General features: G+C 38.9%; 1 protein-coding gene across 7 annotated transcripts in view; it reads left to right on the top strand.

The window, feature by feature from the left end:
- Window positions 1-23,558, top strand: part of LCLAT1 (lysocardiolipin acyltransferase 1) — a 177,894-nt gene that overhangs the window by 36,626 nt on the left and 117,710 nt on the right. Inside the window, exon 1 of one of the 7 annotated variants that reach the window (XM_029938010.1) lies at window positions 10,392-10,413. The exons of 5 other annotated variants lie outside the window; for them this stretch is intronic. The gene's annotated coding sequence lies outside the window, so the exon portion shown is untranslated. Of the gene's footprint in view, window positions 1-10,391; window positions 10,414-17,908; window positions 18,036-23,558 lie in introns of those variants that run through there. One more of the 7 variants, XM_029938009.1, reaches the window with a different exon arrangement.

The following is a 23,558-nucleotide window of genomic DNA, read 5'->3' as shown; positions in this document are numbered from 1 at the left end:
CTATGAGTGCAAACATATGGTATCTGCCCTTCTTTACCTGACTTGTTTCGCTTAGCATGACACCCTCGAGGTCCATCCACTTTGCTACAAATGGCCATATTTCATTCTTTCTCATTGTCATGTAATATTCCATTGTGTGTGTATATATATATATATATATATATATATATATATACCACATCTTCTTGATCCACTCATCAGGTGATGCATTTAGACTCTTTCCATGTTTTGGCTATTGTTGACAGTGCTGCTATGAACATTGGGGTACATGTGCCCCTGTGCATCAGCACTTCTGTATCCTTTGGGTAAATCCCCAGCAGTGCTATTGCTGGGTCATAAGGGAGTTCTATTGATAGTTTTTTGAAGAACCTCCACACTGTTTTCCAGAGCAGCTGCACCAGTTTACATTGCCACCAACGGTGTAGGAGGGTGCCCGTCTCTCCACATCCTCGCCGGCATCTGTAGTCTCTTAATTTGTTCATTTTAGCTACTCGGACCCGTGTGAGGTGGTATCTCAGTGTGGTTTTGATTTGTATTTCCCGGATAATGAGTGATGCTGAGCTGATGGCACATATTATGTAAGTCACAGAAAATTGAATTACAAACATTTGTAATTAATTTGGCATTATTAATGGGTTTTCAACTTGTACTTTATCTCACTTCATACTTTGACATATATTGGGATGTGTCTTCAGTTTACATTTGGGAGCCATTGATCTAACCAACGCCATCTTCTGTCACTGCTCTTCAGAATATAGCCAGCTTTGTCCTCTTACTCTTCTGGCCTACTGTTGCTTAATTTCCCCTTGCTTGATTTTGTTCATGCGGTTCCTTTGTTTCCGGTTTCATGCCATTTACCCTTCATGGTTCATTTCAAATCCTCCTTGTGGCAGACACTCCTGGCTGTCCACCAGAATTTGTTCTTCTCTTCCTGAGCCTGGAGCTGGTTCTTGTTTCCCGTGTGACTGAATTGTAGCCTCTAGAACATGAGTGGAAGTGATGTGTTGCAGTTCTCAGTGTGGTTTCCTCTTCTACTGGCTGGACGGGTACCATAATGTGGAACTGGGGAGTGCCGAGCCGCAGTGAAAGCAACCTGGATCGCTGAGTGACTGTGAGAGAGAGTTGTCTGCCACGCTGAACCTTCCTCAGGGACCTTGCTGCTACTGCATATGCAAGAACTAAACTAGTGTGTGAGGCCATTGCACGTTTGGTTCTATGGTTACCTCAGTTTCCCTGACTCTAGGAACACTACTTCCTCTAGGAGGCAGTTTCTGAGTATTTCAATTCACACGGATTATCGTTTTGCTCCCCAAATTCCGTGGTGTTTATTAGGTATTTGCTGTTTACGTACTTCTGTAAAAAATGAAAAACAAAAGCAGATAAACAAAGGCAGCATGTATTTAATTTGTGCATGGCTATCTCGCGTGGACTAGAGGCTTTTGGAAGACCATGACTATCTTATATTTCTTTTGTATTCTCCATGGTACACTGTTTAGGCATTCAGTTTTTTTTTTTTAAACATTTATTTATTTTTGAGAGACCGAGAGAGGCAGAGCACACGTGGGGGAGGGGCAGAGAGAGAATGAGACACAGAAGTCAAAGCAGGCTCCAGGCTCTGAGCTGTCAGTACAGAGCCCAACATGGGGCTCAAACCCATGAACTGTGAGATCATGACCTGAGCCGAAGTCGGACGCTTAACTGCCTGAGCCACCCAGGCGCCCCTTATTTAGGCATTTAGTAAAGACCTTGAGGAATGAAAACTTGGGAACAAATATTTATTATTTTTTTAATGTTTATTCTTGAGGTGGGGGGAGGAGCAGACAGAGAAGGAGACACAGAATCTGAAGCAGGCTCCAGGCTCTGAGCTGTTGGTACAGAGCCCGAGGTGGGGTTTGAACTAAAAAAACCATGAGATTATGATGCCTAGTTGGACACTTAAGACTGAGCCACCCAGGCTCCCCAGGGAACAAACCTTTAGATGTAGCATAGATACTGACATCTGCAATGGTGTTAACTTCATTTATTTTCATTTTCTCTGGGTAGACTTTAATTTTAAAGGAGAAAAATGTATGAGAACTCGTAACAATAAATTAGAACAAAGATTATTTATAAGCTCATGAAATTTGTAGTAGTAAAGCTACTTCCTTTGCTTTCCTCTCCCTCCCCCTGCCCCTCTACAGCCATTAGACTTTTACCACAGGGTCATGTTCTAGGTGCTGGGGGTGTAGCAGTAAGACAAAGTAGCCCCCCCCCCCCCCGTTTACAGACAGTAAACAAGTAAACATTTGGAATGCTAAGTGTGATCAGTATCTGGAGAAAGATACAGTGGGGGTGGGGGTTGAGTGTGGGGGCAGCAGGCGAGAGGACGCTTGCTCTGAGTGTGTGCTACTGTGTGGGCTTGGCGTTAAAGAGGGCATCAGGGAAGGCCTTTCTGGGAAAGTGACCTTTGGGCTAAGACCCGAACCAGGTGAGTAGAAATGTGTGGCTAACTGGAAACAGAGGGAGTAAGTAGAAGAGACCACAGGTGCTCTTCAGCCTGAGGGGAGTGTGGTGAAAATGTTCTAGAACTGACCGTGGTCATACGGCATGCTCTGTCAGCACACTGAAACCCACCTAGACGCACACTTTCCATGCGCGAATTCTGTGGTATGTGAATTACATCTCAGCAAAGTGGTTTAAAAGAAAACCAAGCTTTAGGGGTCTTCAGCATCAAGCTGGGAGAAACCCTTCTCTCTGCTCTCGTTAGCAATGTTTGGTTGTGGCCTCGTAGTTATTACAGTAAATCACACAGATCCGGATACAGTGCAAAGCACAAGAATCATAATGCATGTTAGTAAATTCATGTCAGAGTACTTCGGCTGTAAGTTTTTAAAAATTCCAACACTAAAATCTGGCCATGTATATGAATTCTTAATGGTTTGCTGCTAAAGTAACCAATGACTATTATCCGTTTATAACTTGAGGGCAAAGGTAGTAGTGTTGGCTTCGTGCTCACTAATGACCCACTTGGGATTGAGACCATGATAACTCTGTAGCCCGGGCAGTTGCCTTTAGAATCATGCCGGCTTTCTGTTTGCTTTTAATGGTTTATGTTCAGAACAGCCTGTCTTCGGCCATCTCCCTGGATCCTGCTTCTTCAGATCCTGGCTCTTAGAGACTATCTTTTATTTATTTTTTCCTTTAGAAATAATCATTAGCCTATTGTTTCTTTGTAGCACAAGTTCAGCGGGATCCCACTCACCGAGGCAGCATGGGATTAGATCCGTTTTCCTAAATACTTAGAATCTTAGAGTTAAAAAGTTTAGAGTTCTAGAACTATAGTCAGTGCATAGCTTGCATTAGATTCTTACCAATCCTGAATCAGTCCTTGATGTCTCTTTCTTGGGACCATGACTGTATTCCTATGAGGATTTGGCAAATAATGCTCACAAAGCAGCTTCCCGTTGACCCTATGGAGATTCTTTAGATTCTGTTATAGATTCTGTTTGAAATTATGGACTCAAGAATTGTATTTTATTAAATCTCAAATCATTGTTCTCAGTCTTTACTCTTTGTCTTAGGAGCAGTTTTCTGTTATACTGACAAGCTATCGCTTCCTTGTCAAGTTGAGAACAGTGGGACCTGCCATGCAGTTCTAGGCCTAGCACTGCCAGTAACTCACTTTGTGACCTCGACACATGGCCAAGTCTGACCAAAGACAAATTTTGTGCTATTTCAGAGGTAGATTTGGTAAATGGTAGCTTTGATAAGCAGGGCCTTCCGGCCCCCTTCCCCCTGTGAATTGATTTTATGCAGAGACTACAACTCACAAGGTATAAGTAAAATGACAGAAAACACACGGAATGTTGCATGTCTTATTCCCCTGGCTCTGTATGGAGGGGAGGGAAGGGTGTCCGCTGCAAGGAAGAGGGGCTCTTCGCAGCTTCTTACCACACAGGCGACATGCAGTGGGCAGAGAGCCAGCTCTGTGTCATCCTGTCAAGGAAGAAAGGGCGACTCTGTGCTGCAGGCCTTGGTAAGATGGGTGGAGGAATGCCCTGTAGAGTCAACCTGATCTGAAAAGAGTTGAGCCTCTGGCTGCTTTTGTTCAGGAAACCCACTGTTACTTTTAAGACATTGCAAAAACATTACATTTCAGATGAAGCATTTGTATCTAAATTCCTACGGATGCATCTTGACCTGCCTACCACCCATCAGCTTTTACTGACAACAGTGCCCTCCGGGATTTACTTAGTATGTGCTGAGCACCACCAGTTGCTGCTGCAAGCACTTTACCTGTGGTCACTCACCTGATTTTACAACATCCCTTTGACCTGTGGGTACTGCTGTTACCTCTGTTTTTGTAATTGCGGCAGAGCTGGGATTCAAACCCACAGCGTGTCTGACCACAGACTTTGGTTAATTATGGGGCAAGCCTGATGTAGAAGAGGAGTGAAGTTTAATTGTAGGAGGCCTGGGACTCAAAAAGGAGATTTTCCAGGGAGCCCCTGCTGATAACACCAAGTTTTTCCACTTCTCTGGGTTTCTTCATCTGTAAAATAGTTTGAAGAAACAAGCTCTTCAAAGTGCTTCCTGTTGGACAAGTCTTAAGATTGTGAACTCACAAATTATAATACCTAAACACTTCCTTTCAACACATTTATTTCAATACAGCTTGGAAATTTCATTATAGATTTGATCTTTTCTTGTAGTCCTCAGTGTGCTGCAGACATTCTTGAGTGCCAAAGTAGACCAAGCTGCAGTGTGCACTCAACACGTAGGACATTGAGCACTTGTAATATGTCAGAGTGTGAACTGAGATGTGCTGGACAGTTTGAGATACATAGCAGATTTCAAAACTTAGTATGAAAAAGTGAATGTAAAAGTATCTTATTAATTTATTTTAGATCACATTGAAATTCTAATGTATGTATATTGGGGTAAATTATTAAAATTAATTTTGTCTATTTTACTTTTTTTGACAGTGAGAGAGCATGAGGGGGAGGGGTAGAGAGAGAGGGAGAGAATTTTAAGCAGGCTCCATGACCATTGCAGAGCCCAACATGGGGCTCCATCCCAGGACTGGGAGATCATGACCTGAGCTGAAATCAAGAGTCAGATGCTGAACTGACTGAGCTCCCACGTGCCCCTATTTTTCTTTACTTTTAAGTGTGGCTACTAGAGGATTTCAAACTACATACGTGGTTCACATTATTTTTCTATTGGACAGTACTATGTAGAGAGTCCTCAGAGAGAGAAAGAAGTTGTGGTTACTATAGGTAGGAAACTAATTTGGTGACGTACACAGGAATGGCGGTACATATCAAGTAAACCAAAGTGCTAAGTATATTGTGTCCCACTTAGCCATGGATGAATAATACATATTTGTTATAATAACTTGAATATGTTTGGTAAAGTAAACTAATGGAAATAATAGATGTATTTGTACCATGTGTAACACAGTAGTATATTTATTGAGCACTTACATATAGCAGCTTCTCTTCTAAGGACTTTGTATATGTTAATTCAGTACTGATACTAATGCTGTCAGGCAGGTAGGTGCTGTTGTTACTGATCGAGACGAGGTTAAGCTATTCGCTTAAGGCCACACAGTACAGTGAATAATGGGAGAGTCTGTACAGTTTGACTTCAGAGACTGTGGCATACAGGTAGCTCCTGCTGTATCACTTTTATCAGAGACCTACATTAGTACCTGCTTTTGCTAACCAAAAGAAATCAAAAGAAGTCAAGTGAAATTAGCATTCAGCATTAGTTTGACAGCAAGCCCTTAAAGGGGCAGCATGCACCCCCAGGTGGTAAGAGTGGAGCCACCAAGCTCCTATCCTGGGCGCCATGCTCAGTGTCTTAGTAGCAAGCCACTGTATCTTGGAACCGTGTGAGCATCTGTGCTTATTCTTGATTTATTTTGTCCATCTGTTAGCAAGATGTGTCCTGAGGTATCAGAAAAACCTAAGAGAGGTTATTTTTTGGCTCTGGGAATGCTCAAATTTTTTCATAATGAAGTAATGGTAATTACTTTTTTGCTTTATGCCATTTCAGCTTATGAAACGTTTCACGAGAAGGCTCCACTTGCAGGTACAGGAGAGAAACCTGTATTGCCTCTTGAAACTGTATGACCTTATGATTTGCTGTATTTTTGAATCCTAGGATTTAGTGTGGTAGCACGTGCACTGGAGTTTTTGTTTTTTAAGCTTAACAGGTGGCCTTAGTGTTGGCCTGCATTTATATTTTGATTTATTTTTAACTTCCTAAGAGCAAATAATTTTTGTTTCTATTTTCCACTTACAGGGTTGGTTGTTTTATGCCTTAATTTTAGCCTGTTAATTGCATTTGTGTTAGTGCTTCACAAATTCTGTATACTGTAAAAGGTCTGCCGGGACTTTCAGGGAGAAATGTATGTGGCCAAATGAAAAAAAAATTAATTTTTTAAAGAGTTGATTTATTTATTTTTTGAGAGAGTAAGGGAGAGGGACAGAGAATGAGTGGTCGAGGGGCAGTGAGAAAGGGGGACAGAGGATCAAAGCAGACTCTGTGCTGACAGCAGAGAGCCTGATGTGGGTCTTGAACTCACGAACTGTGAGGTCATGACATGAGCTGAAGTCGGACACTTAACTGACTGAGCCACTCAAGTGCCTCTAAAAAAATAAAGTTTTAATAATTTAAATGTGTGGTATCAAAAGGAAATACAGGAATTGGGGTTTTCTTTGCTTGCTTAGAAGCTATCTTTTAGATGTTAGCTTTAAGAAAGATAACACATTTAAAAGTTTTAGTTTCAGGGTGCCTCGGTGGCTCAGTCAGTTGGGTGTCTGATTTTGGCTCAGGTCATGATCTCGCCATCAGTGGGTTCAAGCCCCGGGTCAGGCTCTGTGCTGATAGCTCAGAGCCTGGGGCCTGCTTTGGATTCTGTCTCTCTCTCTGCCACTCTCCTGCTTATACTCTTTCTCTGTCTCTCTCTCAAAAAGAAATAAATGTTAAAAAAATTAAAGTTTTTATTCTCAAGAGGAAACTTAATACTGTGTCTAGGTTAAACATACATTTGATACTCATGTATATCACATAAGTATATTTAAGAATCATCATAAAATTTAAAAAATAAATTTATTCTGGTTACCAACTAGGTATGAGATGCTATGGATGATACCAGAACAGATGTCACATGTCTGTCTGTCCTGTAGAAATGAAACATACATGAAAAAAAGAAATGCAGTTCGGTAAAATAACACTATATCATGAATGGACAAATAAGTTTTATAGGAGTTCTGAGGAAAGGTGGGAACGGTTTTGAACTTAAAGTTTGGGAGGGGCTGCTGAAAAAGAGAAGCTGGTCTTGTAGGAAGAGTTTAGTTTCCTTCCTTATGTGGAGTGAAGAAGTTGTAATTTAGATATGGGGAGGTACACATTGAACTTTTAGGGAACAGAAAGAATTCAGCCATGGCTAAACTGTAGTGTTTAGGAAGCTGAATACTCAGGAAAATTTTGAAAAATTCATTAGGGCCGGGATGGAAAATACCTTGAATTCTAAGCAGAAGGATTTGGAATTTTTAAAGTTTATTTGTTTATTTGGGGGAGCGGGGAGAGTGAGAGAGTGAGTGCCAGAGCCCCACGCAGGCTCCATACAATCAGCGCGCAGCCCAAAAGAGGGCTTGATCCCATGAACCTTGAGATCATGACCTGTGCTGAAATCAAGAGTTGGACGCCTTAACCAACTGAGCCACCCCGGCACCCCAAGAATTTGGATTTCTTAAGTTCAGAGTTGAGGGGAGACAAAAAGCTTTGGCTGTATGATACTTTATCCTTGAGTTACGGCTTATGTGATAGACAACTCTAATACATTACGTTCTTGATGTATTTAACAAGATAGATGTTTTTAGTTGTTGGTACAAAAAACTAATGAAGAGCTTGCTTTCTTGGTTACTAGTCAAATCCAGTGTATGAAATTGGCTTATTAGCATCATCTCAGACTTCCTGGTTCCTTGACAGTCATCTGTTTTTAGAGATGACAAATCAGTATTTTGCACTGACTGTTAATTTTTATTTATAAATTTCCACATGCTATGAATTTGTACTCTTATTTATAGGCACACTGAAATTTGCTCTTACTTTAAAGCTCTGGCTTATCTTGGCTTCATTATCTCATTAGCCCAGCAACTATGGGCTGCATTGTTTAACCTGCTAAACTCCATGTCCATTCTTTGTAAAATTGGGAAGACCTCTGTCTCCCAGGAATGAAGAAATAGTTCAGTAGGATAAAACGCTTTAAAGAGAACGCAGTAATGTTTGGACATATTGGACATACATACTCAGTAAATTTTCTCTCCTTCCTTCCTGATTTTGAAATAGCTGTGACTAGCAAATTCTAATTATATATATACTTAGTTTAAACATAGACTTTCATGCAGCAGAACTCAAAGAAATTTGGAAGGCATTTACTTTTGTAAAATCTGAGTTTATTTATTATAATAATTTGAATTTTTAAAATGTTGGTATACCAAGAGACATTTTTAAATTAGAATCTCCATAAAAAACCTGAACTATCAAAGAACTAGGTGTTTCTACAGTGTTATTTTAGGACCCTAAAGCCTACTGTGTCTGTGGCATTAAAAGGAAATGCATCTTAAAGTCCACATACGAATGAAATTGTATGGTAATTTAAAAAACAAAATAAATCGTCAAAGGAAAAAAGAGAGGCAAACCAAGAAACAGTCTTACCTATAGAGAACAAACTGATGGTTACCAGGGAGGAGGTAGGGGGATGCGTGAAATAGCGGATGGGAATTAAGGCGTGCACTTGCTGTGATGAGCACTGGGTGTTGTACGGAAATGTTGAATCACCATATTGTACACCTGAAGCTAATATCACACTGTATGTCAACTAACTGGAATTTGAATAAAAACTTAGAAAGGAAGTGTAGTTCAGGAGAAATATTCTGTTATCAGCCATTTTCTGCATCATGTTGTTAAGGAAATGCAGTTAAACTTTTTTATTTTAAGTTGACTTTTTTTTTCTTTTGGTGTACATATATGGGTGTTAATGTATGTATAAATTTGTGTGACCTCCATCTCTCCAAAAAACTCCCTTGTGCTAGTCCTTTATAGTCTTGAAAGACTTTGTTCCATATCCTGCTGATTGCTGGAGTCTCTATTGTCTTTTAACCTCATGTTCCTCAGAGAAAAAGTGATGAACAATAATATCTACCTTGAAGACTTGTTAAAATAATCAAATGTGATATAAATATAAATCCATAAATATAAATTCGTGTGTGTGTGTCTGTGTGGCCTGGCCCATAGTAGGCTTCCTGTCAGTTTTTAAAGAATATATTTTGTAAGTAATACAGTTTACAGTAACCTTCAAATAGCTTAGTAAAGAAATATGTCTTCTTGACAACTAGAGCTTTTGGAGTGGAAGCTTGATTCTCAAAGCATCCTCTTTGATAAGTTTTTAAGAAATGTATCATCAATTTCTCTGTCTTCACTTGGAGGGAGGAGTACCCATATTTGTTTAACTTTATCATAATATTTTAGGGTTCATTTCACATTATGCCCATTTCATAAAGTGATTTTTTTTTTAAATTGATGATTGGGGTGTATGGGAGTGAGTCTTTGCTAAGCCCAGTGCTTCCTGAACTTGTATTTCTAAGCCCTAATGTAATAGTGATTTGGGGGGACATTTTAATCTTTTTAGTAAAAGTGAAGTACCCAGTATTCTGATATACAGCATCCTAGGCGGTAGGATATAATTGCTTTTCTACAAATTTAATTATTTAATCAAGTGCAGAAGCAGATTTAGAAGTATTTGTTCTTGTTCACAAATCCTCATGTACACTGTCTTTATCACTGTTCTTCGTCTCATTATTAGTGTTCAAAATATTAATCGAATCAGTAAATTATAAAACTGGAAATCACCTTTGAGATCTTCTAGTCAATTAATTCTTGATTCTGTCTAACCCAAAGCCCCCTTTTCATAATAAATGTTTTGTAATGCTCTCTTTAGTGTCTTGAAATAAATTGTTAAAGAAAAATATTTTTACGCACATAATTGAAATAGATTAATATAATTCCCTAACTGTCATATAAAGGAAAATAATGTAAAATATGAGATAAAATTATGCCAAAGATAAAACCAAAAACCCCAGGACAAACTGCCCCCCAAATCTCTGAGATGCTGTTAAGCACATGTACTGCCCATGAGCCGTGACCCAGACCCTGTCTTCTCTCATCTTTGGTAAAGCCAATGAAGGGTGGAGTGAAAGGGCGAGGATGCGTTGGACAGGGCTTGGCGTTACTTTCGCAGGACGACGCTAGTGTGATTGCTCGTCGCACGTGCGCGGCAATCCCTGGTCCCGTGAGTCGCTGTGCTGCTCTTGTTATTCATCGCTTCTAAGAGGAGAGTGGGCCCAGCGAGTGGTACAGCGAGTGAGTAAAAACTTAGCTTCACAGTTTTTTAAAACATTTATGTGAAAACATTTTTCATTTAAAAAATTTTATATACATATTTATGTATTTATTAATTTTTAAAAATTTACATCCAAGTTAGCATATAGTAAAACAGTGATTTCAGGAGTAGATTCCCTATTGCCCCTTACCCATTTAGCCAACCCCCCCCCAGCCCCTCCAGCAGCTCTCTGTTCTCATATCTAAGAGTCTCATGTTCTGTCTCCCTCCCTGTTTCTATATTATTTTTGCTTCCCTTCCCTTATGTTCGTCTGTTTTGTATCTTAAAGTCCTCATATGAGTGAAGTCATATGGTATTTGACTTTCTCTGACTAATATCGCTTAGCGTGATGCCCTCTAGTTCCATCCATGTAGTTGCAAAAGGCAAGATTTCATTCTTTTTGATTGCTGAGTAATATTCCAATGTACACCACATCTTCTTTGTCCATTCATCCGTCGATGGACATTTGGGCTCTTTGCATACTTTGGCTATTGTTGACAGTGCTGCTGTAAACACTGGGGTGCAGGTGTCCCTTTGAGAGATACCTGTATCCCTTGGATAAATACCTAGAAGTGCAATTCTGGGTCTTAGGGTAGTTTTATGTTTAATTTTTTGAGGCATCTCCATACTGTTTTCCAGAGTGCCTGCACCAGTTTGCATTCTCACCAATAGTGCAAAAGAGATCCTTTTTCTCTGCATCCTCACCAGCATCTATTGTTGCCTGAGTTGTTAATGTTAGCCGTTCTGACGGGTGTGAGGCGATATCTCATTATGGTTTTATTTGTATTTCCCTGATGATGAGTGATGTTGAGCATCATTTCTTGTGTCTGTTGGCCATCTGGATGTCGTCTTTGGAGAAGTGTCTGTTCATGTCTTCTGCCCATTTCTTCACTGGATTATTTTCTTTGGGGGGGGGGTGTTGAGTTTGAGAAGTTCTTTATAGATTTTGTATACCAACCCTTTATCTGATATATCATTTGCAAATATCTTCTCCCATTCCGTTGGTTGCCTTTTAGTTTTGCTGATTCTTTGTTGTTCAGAAGCTGTTTATTTTGATGTCCTGATAGTTCATTTTTGCTTTTGTTTCCCTTGCCTCCAGAGATGTATTGAGTAAGAAACTGCTGCAGCCAAGGTCAAAGAGGTTCTTGCCTGCTATCTCCTGGAGGATTTTGATGGCTTCCTGTCTTACATTTAGGTCTTTTATCTATTTTAAGTTTATTTTTGTGTATGGTGTAAGAAAGTGGTCCAGGTTCATTTTTCTGCATGTTGCTTTCCAGTTTTCCCAGCACCATTTGCTGAAGAGACTGTCTTTATTCCATTGAATATTCTTTCCTGCTTTGTTAAAGAAGAGTTGGCTGTACGTTTGTGGGTCCATTTCTGGGTTTTCTATTCTGTTCTAGTCATCTGAGTGTTCTTGTGCCAGTACCATGCTGTCTTGATAATTACAGCTTTGTAATACAGATTGAAGTCTGGGATTGTGATGCCTACTGCTTTGGTTTTCTTTTTCAAGATTGCTTTGGCTCTTTGAGGTCTTTTCTGGTTCCATACAAATTTTAGGATTGTTCTAGCTCTGTGAAGACTGCTAGTGTTATTTTGATAAGGAAAGTATTGAATATGTAGATTGCTTTGGGTAGTATTGACATTTTTTTAAAACAATATTTGTTCTTCCTATCCAGGGGCATAGAATATTTTTCCATTTTTTTGTGTCATCTTCAATTTCTTTCCTAAGCTTTCTATAGTTTTCAGTGTATAGATTTTTCACCTCTTTGATTAGATTTATTCCTAGGTATTTTACGGTTTTAGGTGCAGTTGTAAATGGGATCAATTCCTTGATTTCTCTTTATGTTGCTTCATTGTTGGTGTAACATTTTCCATTTTTAAACGAGGTCGTTAATTGTGTATTATTCTTGACTTGTTGCTTGGGGTAGAGCTACATAGGTACATTAAAGTTAGTTACCCTTTCTAAATTAATGTGTCGGCTAAGAAAAGTTCTGTGGTGGAGTGACAGCACAGTGTATCTTTAACCTCTGGCTCTGCCCCTACGAAGTCTTTCAGGGTCTCTGTTCTCGACAGCATGTAGGTAACAAACCTATGGACGTGTGTGGAATAACCAGAGGACATCTGTAGGTTCAGAAATCTCGAACTCCTGTTTTCTGGCTTTATGACTTTGGGCACAAACCCATTTTTCCTCTGTAAAATTCCTAAAAGGCCAAATGAAAGAGCATAAAGGAAAGTGGTAAATTGGATCGCAAATGCGGTGGATTCGTGCTAACTAAAAGCCTAGCATCCTCCTCCTCCACGATTATGAAGAGAATATGGTCCTTTTTCAATGCTCTGTCGTTGGTATGTTATCATAATAAATAATCTGATTTCAGTTCCTCCCTGCCTGGGACACCTGGGATGTCATACATGTGCCGTCTCCGGTTCCTGTCTCCACTTGCTCATCCCCTAGTAAACACACAAACAAAAGGCCAAACCAAAGATTTCATAAACTTTATTACAGCATCACTGTTTACTTATTTCCGTGTGATTCCCCTGCTGGATTGTAGGTTCTATGAGAATTTTGTAATCTAGGTTATGCACTTGCATTGCAGGTAAAAGTGGTATTTCCAAAACAGAGTAAAAAACACTCAGGGAAGACGTATTGTTTTATCCTCCAGGCTCATCCCTCTCTGATAATCTGGAGTTTCCAGAGGTGCTTGCAGCACAGTGCAACAGGAAGCTATCCTGGCCCCCACCAGTTCAAGTTCTTTTGTACTTGTGTCTTTTAATTTCTTAGGGAGCAGCGGCCCCTGTAACTTCTAGAATGTTGCTTCTGAAGTTTATCATTTATGTGGAATTCTGTAGTAACTTAACTTTGATACTTTTGACTTCAGCCTATACGCTGAGTTCTTTTTTCATCAAGATTCCTGGTAATCAAGGGTAATTATGTTATAGAGGAAAAACAGATTTTGTTTTAGTGGTGGACTTTTTGCATTAAGAACTCATATTTTCGTAGAGTTCTGTTAAGCATATGAAAGGCCTATTACTCTTCTGTGAGTATTTTTGTTGTAAGTAGAGTGTAACTTACTCTTTTCTGGCAGCCTTCTGACTTTGTAATTATTTTTCTTTTTCGGGCTCCATGCTTTTGCTTAAGTGCAACAATTCTGTTTCTTATTGTTGATTTCCTGAATATGTGTTCATGAATCTTTCCTTACATTCAGCAGCTATGCCTCATTAATTTAAATCTGGCTTGGCTTTGCTGGTCCTGTGCTTATTTTGTTTCTCTTTTTTCTTAAAGCCTTGTTAGCCATGTTCTTCACAGCCCCATTTCAGTGCTGCTAATTTAGGGTGCTCATGCTAGGGGATACCTATTTCCTTGATTTGATTTTGGAGATTATACGGGTATTTTTCTCTGCCTGGACCATGGATTTTCCCCTTTAATAGTCTGGCATTTGTCCTATGCAAATGCAGTGTTGGTTTATTGGAAAGAACACAGGCTATAGAGTTAAATGGATACAGGTTTAAATCCTAGCTCTGCTACCTGCCAGTTAAATAGTTTGAATATGTTTGAATGTTTCGGAGCTCACTTTTTTCAACTGTAAAATGGGTGTATTTTTACCTACTTCTCAGAGTTTTGAGATGTTGAAATATTTTATTGTAAATGATATTGTAAGTATTGTAAAACACTTGATAAGAGTATTTCTCTCTTTCCTGTGTCTTTGAACATCTCTGGGGGGAAAAAAAGGCAGAGTGGAATAGAGGAGCAGGAGAAGTCCTGGACTGCCTTAAGGCCCCTTCTGTCTAAAAGATTATGTGAGTTTGTGACTGACTTAATGTGAAGTTCTTTCAGAGAGGAAACAAACTACTTAGGCAGTCTAGGTGGAGAGTTTTCTCAGCTCTAAGGAAAAGTGAATACGGATCTCTGTTGCCTCATCTAGGATAAGGGTTTGCTTGGGCCACTGGTTCCTGATGTTCTGTAACATCCTTTATTTATTTATTTATTTATTTATTTAATGGTTTATTTATTTTTGATACAGAGAGAGACAGAGCATGAGAGGGGGAGGGTCAGAGAGAGAAGGAGACACAGAACCAGAAGCAGGCCCAGGCTCTGAGCTAGCTATCAGCACAGAGCCTGACACGGGGCTTGAACCCACGAACGTGAGATCTGACCGGAGCCGAAGTTGGAGGCTTAACTGACTGAGCCACCCAGGCGCCCCTGTAACATCCTTTAGAGCAGAGAGGTCCAGGTGAAGGTGAGGAGTTGGGTCTGGGAGTGGAAACAGCTCTGAATCACAGACGCTCTGCTTGTGTTTTACATATGAGACTCGGGTGGGATTTTTGAATGAACAGTCCTGAGGCTGAAAGAGTTTGCAAACTAGTGGACTAAATGATCTCTACAGCCTCTCACAACTCTGACTTTCCATGACATGTGATTTTATAGGCCATTCGGTTTTTTTAAATTTAATTTATTTTTTAAATAGTTTATTGTGAAATTGTTTTCCATACAACACCCAGTGCTCTTCCCCACAAGTGCCCTCCTCCATCACCACCACCTCTTCCCCTCCTCCCCCTTCCCCTTCAACCCTCAGTTCCTTTTCAGTATTCCATAGTCTCTCAAGTTTTGCGTCCCTCTTTCTCCCCAACTCTCTTCCCCCTTCCCCTCCCCCTGGTCCTCCATTAGATTCTCCTGTTCTCCTGTTAGACCTATGAGTGCAAACATATGGTATCTGCCCTTCTCCGCCTGACTTATTTCACTTAGCATGACACCCTTGAGGTCCATCCACTTTCCTACAAATAGGCCATTTGGTTTTTAAATTGAGTTTTCAGAGATGGCTTTCATAATATTTTATGCATTATATTGTTTTGAAGACAATCTCCTTGTTCATCAAATAGAGTATTTAGCTTTGTAAGTTCTATAAATAAATTTAAAACTCCTATAAATATTAATTGCTGTTCTTAGGGCTTCATGAGCTTCTGTTATCAAATATTTGTATTGGCATTCATATTAATTTCTCCACCTGTGTTTTTATTAATGGCAAGAACATGCTATATGAAACACGTTAAAATACATGGAGAGAGCTCTGGGGTCATTCTCCATCTGTTATTTATTTTGATTTTTGCAAGTCTAGGGAAAAAAAGGTCACAGTAATATTTTAATAGCAAAACAGATGTTCCAGGTATTAACCCTGTTGTTATTTGTACAAAATAGACTTTTATACATAAACCAAATCTCAGTTATGGTCTTTCAGAAGAAGTTAGAAAAAAATGTTTTATACATTTGTAGCACTTACCCAGAATTCCACAATGTATGAATAACAGCAGTGTTAATGAAATTCAGCCTGAAATACCTTGAATCAAGGTTACTTGAGTCCATTCATATTGCAAGGTATTATGTAATAAAGATATCTCAAATATTTTTTAAAACAAAGCCTAGTATAAATAAATATACATAAAATAGTTTTATGATAATGTAATATTTCTGCCTTTGCTTATAATACTTTGTGACTTTTTGACTTCCCAACTTAGTTTTTTTTCTAGAATAATGTCACTATATGACTTATCTTTGGTTTTACCTCATTGCCCAGATACTTGATAAATGTGTTTCATAAATGAAAGTTACACAGTATAGTTTTTTGAGACTTAAGAATGTCTCCAGAATTTCTTTGCAGCAGAAGACCATTTTAGGCTGCTGTTCAGTTGTCTCTAAACCAGTAGAGTCTTAACTTTCTTTGAAATACAAATCTCTGTGATACAATTTAGGGATTGTCTCTGAAGAAGAATACACACATAAATTAGCTTACAATTTAGGGGGTTTATGAAGCCTTGAATACATTCAATGAGCCATCTATGGGTAAACTTCCCTTTGCTGGGTGAAGAATAAATTGTAGAACGGAGACATTTTATTTTTGTTTATTTTGCTTGTATGTTTTAAAAGAGAAAAATTGTTATGAATGATAGTTGACTTTTTTGAGAATATGGTAGTGTTTTTATTCAGTTTATATTAATTTGTAAAAGGTCTTATTAACAATGCTAATGTAATTACAGATTTTAGAAATAATATCACTCTGGTGTGTTGAAATACTGTAATATGAAACAAAGAAAAACATTTATTCCTTGCCCAGTCAAAACTCTTGTTAGACGCCACCCGGAAACAGTGGTATTTTATACTTTCTAGTGAATACCAGTAATTTGTATTAGAAAAGTTACTGAGATCAGAATATCAGCATCTTTCACATATGAAGAACACTGGGCCAATGTTTTAATATTATGAAATTCCCATTTTATTCTCATTAGTGGCTAACTTTATCCTCAGTGGTATATTATTAATGGGACTTCTCTAGTCCCTTCATATAAGAAATCCTGGCTCCTTATTTTTCCTTGTGAAATACGTGTTGTTGGGATTTTAAAAATAATTTAAAAATAAAACTTTCTGTGCACAATTTGGAAAGAAAAATCATAGTTTCACGATGAAAGGCTAGTCATTGGTAACATTTTGATGCCTGTCTGTCTAGTCTGTTTTCTGTTCAGTGATTGCACCTGTCTCAGTTTTGGCCCCCTTTGTCCTTTTGCTTTGCTTGTATGTGCTTTTTTCTAATTTCTCTTGCCCTTCAACATTCACGGCCTTCAGGGTAAAGTGGTTAGAGTTAGTCGCATCCTGGTAATCTCCCAGATGATGACCTTTTTTTGTTTTGAGATATAATTCACATCCCATACAGTTCATCCATTTAAAGAGTAGTTAGTGTACAAGGCAACAGTTTTAGATTGTTCAGAGTTGTGCAGCCATCATCACTGTCTAATTTTAGAGCATTTTTAACACCCCCTCCCCCATCACTTCATTCCACCTGCATCCAGCCCTAGGAGATCACTAATCTACTTTCTGTCTCTATAGATTTGCCTCTTCTGGCCATTTCATAGTAATGAAATCATACAGTATGTAGACTTTTGTGATGGCTTCTTTCACTTAGCATTAATGTTTTCAGAGTTGTGTTGTAGCATGTGTCAAGTACTTCATTCCTTTTTGTTGTTAAATGATAGCCGCTGATGGCTAAACCTCTTTTGTTTGTCCATTTATCCAATGAAGGACATTTGGGTTGTTTCTACTTTTTGACTATTATCAATGGCGCCGCTATGAACATTCATGTGTATGTTTTTATGTGGTCATATATTTTCATTTCGCTTCGGTATATATACCTAGGAGTGGAATTGCTGGTTTATGAGGTACTCCAATGTTCTGAGGACTGTAAGTTATTGGAACAAGGATGGTGTAGTCTCCTGAATAACAGGTAAGGGGCATAGCAGAGTTGTATTAGCCAGTTTTTCTGAAATGATTTCGTATAGTAGTGTTCCACTTAGTGTGGGTGTATGTGGTTTTAACTTTTACATCTTACAAGGAAACCTTCTGTAACAACAGGAAATTGTTGAAATGTAGTGAGTGTGCTTGCTATTTTTGCAGAGAAAGAAGTGGTGGCATTTTCATTAAGAAAAAAATGCTTGCTGTTAAGAGTTCATTTTGTTTGAAACGATTTGAAAGAAACATAACCCAACAGAAACCCGGAGACTCTGGGAAATCTCTCTCATGACTGACCCGATCACTGCACAGTGTGCCTCATGGAGAATAATGGTAAGAGGCAGAGGCTCTTTAGTCGCAGCTTGACTCACTACTGGCCTCCCTGTACGCCCAGACCTCATTTGCATCGTAATTCTTTCTCCATGTTTCCGTTGGCTGTCTCAGCCACCTGGGATTCTTGTCTCCTGGAGAGAGTGCTGAGCTGGAACTGGAGATGGAAGGGCGCAGCCTCGCTCCGTGACCCCTCAGCGGTGCCACCTCTAGCACGAGGCAGGCCCGGCAAGCTTTCTGCTCCCCACTTCACTGGCATAAGGAGAGACTCATCTATGAGATCAAAAGAGATTTAAAGCTAAGTCTGTCTGTCTTAACTCTGTCTCTAGACTTCTAAGCTTTTACAAACTGGTTGTCAGACTTACTGATTTCTCATGAACTTTGGCATTTAATACGTACTTCCTTGTATTGCTTCCTCCCTCCTTTTCAGGTGTGTTCTTTCTGCACCGAAACAATGTGGCCAAGGAGGGCAAAGACTCTATGTTACTCTTCTTTGTAGTACGTTGTCTGAGGATGGTTAGTGTTTAATAGTGCCGATATTATTATACAAGTTTTTAATGACTGTGGAATGACTCTAATTGGTACTCACTCTCTGTCTAAATGATCAGAATTAAATGATTGAAATAACTTGGTAAATTTAGACAGCTATTTTAACTTTTTCTTTTTCTGTCTTTTTAAGAGTATGCTTTTGATTAAAGTAGCCGTGGGGATAGTCAGAAATGAACATTCTGTTTTTAGAAACTTTTAAAATAACTGCTTTCTGCTAGGACTTTATCCTTATGAGACTTTTATACCCGTGTCTTCATGGGCTCCTACTTCGTGTATATGAAGAGTTTCAGGACACTCCTTGCTTGCTTTCCGACAGTCCGTATACCTCCATCACTTACTCTTTCCACATGTTACTGGTTAGCTCTGTGTCTCATGAAGAGAAAAACAGAACATGAGCTTGAGCCTCAAGTTAACATAGATAAATGCTATAAAATAAATTCAGCGGTGGTTTTGAGTGACCTTTGTCAGGCCATGGGTCCTTGGGGAGCCAGTGCAGTTTTAGCTTTCCCAGGGAACTTTAACATTCCTATCTCAGTTTGCTTTTAATTGTGGTTTTTAATTTGTCTATAAAACTTTGAGTTTAAAGTATAACAAACAGTAATTTGTCTAAGAGGTAGGAGTTATTTCTACCTTAACATTTAATCATTTTTACTTTGTGGAATGGTGGAGAAACGGGTGTTGTTGGCGTTACTGACAAGTTGGCTTATTTGGCTATGTTGACATCGCTTCTTTTTTCATCCCTCCTTTTTCACCTCTTTTTTCCCCTTCTTCCCTTTTGCTATGTAAGTATCAAATGGAAATGTCTCTTTTTAAAGTATTAAAGAAAACGTCTGTTTCTCTTTGACCACCAGCCTTAGTCACAGCCTCTTTCATCTTTACAGACCATGGAAATGTTGTGTATCCTTATAGACAGACCTATGTGTATTTACATTTATTTATATAAACCATATAGCATAAGTTTTTTTCCCAGGGTTTGTGGTTCCTCCCTTTTGAAAATGGTATCATACTCTTTTTCACTTAGCAATATATCTTAGAGAACTATTCATTAAAAAAATTTTTTTAAGGTTTATTTATTTTTGAGAGACAGAGTGTGAGTGGGGGAGGGGCCGAGAGACAGAGAGAGACAGACAGACAGAATCCGAAGCTGGCTCCAGGCTCTGAGCTGTCAGCACAGAGCCCCATGCAGGGCTTGAACTCACCAACTGTGAGATCATGACCTGAGCCAAAGTCGGACACTTAACTGACTGAGCCACCCAGGTGCCCCAAGAACTGTTCTTTTGGGAAAAGGCAGCTTGACCTTGTTCTTTCCGCCTGCCGTATAGTGTTCCATAATTGTTGGTGGTGCCACAGTTTAGCCCTTCTCTCATTGGTGGATACTTACGTTTCTGATTTTTTGGTTACAGACAATGCTGCGGTGGAACATCTTCATGCGTGCAGTTGAGTTATTTCTCGGGGCTAAATTCTGAGAAGGAATTCATGATGATAGGCATATTCAAAATTATTGCAGCTTAATATGTATTATATAGCTTACCAGTTTGCCCTCTAGAATTTATACTATTTTTAGCTGTGAAGGCAAAGACATCAACAAATGATTTTTAGACTATCAAAGGCAAAACAGACATTTTAGCCAATCTGGTGAGAAAAAAAATTGGTGTGTTATGTTTTTTTAAACTTTGTTTTTTAATGTTTGTTTATTTTGAGAGAGACAGAGAGCCAGCAGGGGAGGGACAGAGAGAATTTCAAGCAGGCTCCCTGCTGTCAGTGCAAAGCCGGATGTGGGGCTCACACTGGCAAATCATGGGACCATGACCTGCGCCAAAATCAAGAGTCATGCTCAACTGACTGAGCTGCCTGGGTGCCCTGGTGTTTTGTTGTTTTAATTTCCATTTTCTTGAAAATAGCTTGAACATTTCATTTTATGGACCCTTTTTGTATTTTCTTCCTATAAACTTCATATGTAGAAGTGATTACTTACAAGGTATCCAGTTTAAGTTATTACATACATAACTTTGGGGGATAAATAGTGTTGACATATACATATCGAGGGGTACCTGGGTAGCTCATTTGGTTAAACCTCTGACTCGATTTTGGCTCAGGTCATGATCTCCTGATCTTGAGATGGAGCCCCGTGTTGGGCTCTGCACTGACAGCATGGAGCCCACCTGGTATCCTCTCTTCCTTTCTCTCTCTCTTTCTGCCACTCCCCTGCTCATGCTCTCTCTCTCATTCTCTCAAAATAAATAGATTAAAAATATACATATAGAAAAATAAATAGATCACAAATGTTATAGCTCAATGAATTTTTGTAAAGTGAATACACCACATGTAACCAGCACCCAAATCAAAAAACAGAGCATTACCAAAATCCTTGAAGCCCCTCATGCTTTTTCTAGTCACTACCCCTGCTCCATACCTCCCAATATAACCATTGATGTTACGTCTAACATTATAAATTATTTTTTTTTCTATTTTCAAGCGTTAAAGAAATAGAATCGTACAGTATATACTGTCTGCTTTCTAGGTATCGACTTTAAGTACACTTTAAGTAAAGAATTGCATCAGGGTTGGGACACCTGGGTGGCTCAGTCGGTTAAGCTTCTAACTCTTGATTTCAGCTCAGGTCATGATCTTACAATTTGTGAATTTGAGCTCGAATTTGAGCTCCAAGTCGGGCTCTGTGCTGACAGCACGAAGCCTGCTTGGAATTCTCACTCCCTCCTTTTTCTGCCCTTGCCCCACTTGCTCTCTCAAAATAAAAAAAATAAATTAATTAAAAAAAATTGCATCAGGGTTTAGAGAACTCTGAGTATTTACACAGATAATTTCTTTTCTCACTAAATTTTAATAAGATAGTGTTATTTTAACATAACTAGATGTCCTTAATACAGTGCTAAGAACTCTCAGAATGGACCGCCTCCCCGCCAGAGGGAGTTAGCAGACTTGTTTACTGAAATCCGGCTTCATTTGGGGTAGATCTGAGGTTTGACCCCATTCTGTGCTCTTCAACTGCCTGTTGTGTTTATCAGAATTGGTAAACTGTGGTTTTATTTCATCTAACGGAATGGTCTTGATTGCCTGCTTACCTTGCAGCTTCTTCTGGTATCTGGGAAAATATTCTCTTAGGCTGCTTCAGGTAGAATGAAACCATGTAGTTTGTCTCTTTCCTGTTATTGTCTGTGTCATTTTTGCAAATAGGCGAAGGTGCCTGAGCAAACTTTATACATTATCGTCTCAGCTTCATCCGCCTGCCTAATTAATGAATGCTGAGTTTAGTACAGAAGGGTGTTTTACCTTCTGGGTCTTTGACTTATTTTTGTTAATTTGTTTCTTTTGGTGATTTGCTTGCTAAAGGAGTATAACTTTTTGTCTTCAGAATATCTTGAACATAAATTATTTTGTAAAATAGTCTAGTGATTTCTTGACCCTATAGTAGAGACTGTTTTTTCAGTAAAATAATATGAATAAGGTCACTATGTTAACATTCTTTTAAATTTATTTTTAATTAACAATCTGCTTCCTAAAAGAATTTAAACTGATTTATAGTAAATGACATACATGATAATGATAATGCCAATAAGAATAACAAGATTGTAAGGGGAGAAAAATAATAACTTTAATCTTTGTTTCTCAAATTAAATGTTAAAGTCAGCTGTGAGCCTCTGTCTTTTGAGACTTGAAAGGAAAACAAATACAGTTCACTGGGGAATAAAGCAGCAAACCATTTCATCAGGCGGGACAGATGTGTGTATGTTACTAAATTCTGAAAAATACAGAAATGTTCATCAGAATCAGGTCATGCAAATTAACATGCACCCAGGGCTTTAAAAGAAATTAATTAGCTCATACATATTTCACTTATGTTTATGAAAGAACTAAATCAGTGTGATTGTGTCTGGGTGTGAAGTATTTTTTCATCTAGCTTACAAGAGTAGTGCATAAAGAACATTTTAAACAGCACTGTTGGTAAGCATATTAGTAGCCATCATCCTTAAGAAATAGAATAGTGCCAGTCTCCTGTGGACTTCCCCATGACAACTATTATCCTTTGATGTTAGTTATTATTTTTCTTTAAAGTTTTATCACCTATGTATCATATATACACATATAACTTTATAGAAAAACCCTATCTCTAAACTCTGATGTAATTTTTTATATACAATAAAACTTAAAAAAATAATGACTAGTATAAAAGGGTAATATACACATGCAATATATACATATGCATATACATTTTAAATATATATATTTGAAAAGTTCAGAAGTAAACATAATCATTAGATAAAGGCTTCTAGAGGTACAGAATCTCTGGGTGATAGTCTGACCTCAGCATCCCAGAGCATTGGCCAGATCTGGGGTTCTGGGGAAGATAGTGGGCAAGTTCGTGCGTAAATGAGTCCTAAAGAACCACAGTCCAGGGCTCACCCTAGTCAGGGCATCTGGCAGGACTCTGCAGGTTCTGGCTGTCTGGGGGGAATATGTTTTCTCTTCCCAAATTCATCATGAATGTCTCCCTGCCACCTGTCTCTCAGGAGGTCAAAAAAGAGTACTTATGGTAGATAAAATGAGTGTCATCAGCTGACCTGCTGGAATTTTATTAGAACATGTTCAAAGAGGCCAGGTGCAGATTAGAATCTGAGCCAAAGTTCACCAGGACATTCTGTTCTTGGCTCAAAAGACTGTTTAGGAGTAAGGAATCTGGTGATAGAGCTTTCACAGAGTCTTCTGAGTTACCCATCTTCTCTGTCTTGTGCATGACTGTCATCCATGATCGTCTTGGAGATTTCCTGGACCTCTCACCTGTGTTGGATCTCTCATTTTCCATGTTTCATCTCCATTAGTCTTTGTTTTAGGAAGCCTATTTTCTAAGTTTCTTGAAAAAAGATTGTATGGGAGGTATCTTTGAGATCTTCGTGTTGTTCTATTGTCCTTGATAAGTAATTTTCTTGAGAATTTTGTAGGCATTGTTCTGTTTTCATC

This window comes from Suricata suricatta, chromosome 4 (genome assembly GCF_006229205.1).
Source record: "Suricata suricatta isolate VVHF042 chromosome 4, meerkat_22Aug2017_6uvM2_HiC, whole genome shotgun sequence".
Taxonomy (NCBI): domain Eukaryota; kingdom Metazoa; phylum Chordata; class Mammalia; order Carnivora; family Herpestidae; genus Suricata; species Suricata suricatta.
The sequence above is the reverse complement of the archived record's forward strand: the minus strand, read 5'-3'. Positions and strand labels throughout refer to the sequence as shown.